General features: G+C 38.7%; 1 long non-coding RNA gene across 1 annotated transcript; it reads right to left on the bottom strand.

The window, feature by feature from the left end:
- Nucleotides 1-653: 653 nt before the first annotated feature.
- LOC144989177 (uncharacterized) lies at nucleotides 654-1,054 on the bottom strand. Its single transcript, XR_013653339.1, has 2 exons — nucleotides 917-1,054; nucleotides 654-837 (listed from the first exon to the last, which is right to left on the bottom strand). It is a non-coding gene; the product is annotated as an uncharacterized LOC144989177 (long non-coding RNA).
- Between the last annotated feature and the right edge of the window lie 864 nt (nucleotides 1,055-1,918).

A 1,918-nucleotide genomic window follows, 5' to 3' on the forward strand; every position in this document is an offset into this window, starting at 1 on the left:
GTATGGGACAAGTGCACCTTGTTTAACAAAACAACATTTTATTGTATACACTTGCAGAATAATTCACTGCATTCGTCTTTATTTTTTAGGTTTGCTGTTGTCTATGTTTTTACTGTGTGGAGAAAGAGTGGGTGCTACCTCTGGACAGCAAGCCAATCAAAAGACAGCATGAGCTCTTTGCACTTATGTAATTATTAAATTGAGTGTAAACATATGTGAAATTACCATAATTTGCAAAGTACAAGGCACACATAAAGGCTTGCTTTAAAAGAAGAAAATAATACAGCAATATATATTCCAGAGTGCCTTATGTGTGGATTAATTCTGGTTTTGTTTATTGATGTCAAAGCAGTTTTAAGAGGTACATGGTGCTCAGTTGAAATATTTGCTTGGGCGTTGCATTGAAAACACTAACAGCACTTTAATGTGGTGATGTGGGTCGTTTTTATTTTACTTAATTTTTTTTATGTTACTAAAAGGGTTGGGAGATAGCATAGTCACTTTAATGTTTGTTTTGGCTAAATCAGTCCATTTTTTTACGTGTTGCAAAAAATGTTGGTAGTAACAAGTATTGTAAATCCACTAATGTGTCATGATTTCACAAGGGTGAGGAACCCAGATCCTGCAACCCAGAAGGAAGACAGGTAAGTGGATGATGAGAAAGGATTTATTGTTTTCTCCAGATGTGAAGATGGCTGGTTTGAAGAGTGTCCCGATTAGACGTGGCTGTGGCGTGGCTGGAGGGTCTTGAAGCGGTTAGCGGTTGCCGAGGGTTTCCGTTCTCCTGAGGGGTAGAATGGAAGGTCCGTGCTGCCGTCACTCGTGAGCGATAGGATCCTGAGACAAGGAACAAAGAATTAGTCAGAGCCAGAGACTTGGAACAAAGCTGTAACGAGGCTAGAACCAGAACAGTCACCATAAGGGGTAACAAACTGGCGTCGAGTAGTGGCGTTGGATCTCCTTTTGAATCCACAGAAGATGATGAGGAGAGTGATGGCAGCTGGTGGCAATCAGGAACATCAGGGCAGAGCTGGAGGGGGGAGGAGACCGCCAGGCACCGTGACATAATGCTTCTAATGTTACTAACATGTGGCATGTTACAAATAAGTTCTAGAGATACTGTGAGTGCACTTTAGAAAGTTTGACTGACATAATGTAAAATGAACAGGAAGATGTTAAAGTGTTAGAGGAGCAGGTGCCCCACACAGTTAAATCCTTTCCCAGCATGTGTGGTTCCTGCAGGTCAGATTCCCGTCAATCCTATAAACGCATCAGTAAGCTAATTAACAGTTTAACCCTTGAAGTCTTAAAACGTTCTGGCCTTTAATTAATGGGGAAGAAATAGAAAACATTTTACAAGGGGAAAAAAAATCTCATTATAATCTGCTCCCATGCTGTTGTTTTATTTTATTATTTTTTTATCTAAAAAGGAATTTAGATGTTTTTCACAGCCACTGAATAAGACCGTTCAAAACAACAATGGACCATTTTCACACTCCAGAGGTTTTCCTTTGTGACTGTGTTCTATGTAAAAAGCGAATACCCTCAGAGCTTTCAGCCCAATCCACCTGTTTTCATCACCAGTGTGCCAATAGTGCAGCAGACGATGCATTAAAAGCAAAAAAGAAAATTGATAATTTGTGTGCAGTATTTAAAGTTTAATTTATTTTCACATTTCAGTTTAAAATAACATTTAAAAGGTCAATTATTATGAAAACACCACTTCAAATACATATTATTGTAGGTATTTCGGATCAGTCCGCTATATTTTCTGTTCAATACGACGCACCCGATTATTAAGTAAACCATCAATGAATAGTCTATTTCTGAACGTCTGTCATAGATAAGGCGCATCAAACTTTAAGGCCCAATAACCACAACAAAAATGTCAGAAATAAGTCCACCAGTCAGACTTGAA

The sequence above is a fragment of the Oryzias latipes genome, chromosome 22 (assembly GCF_053564925.1).
Source record: "Oryzias latipes strain Hd-rR chromosome 22, Olatipes_Hd-rR_3.1".
NCBI lineage: Eukaryota > Metazoa > Chordata > Actinopteri > Beloniformes > Adrianichthyidae > Oryzias > Oryzias latipes.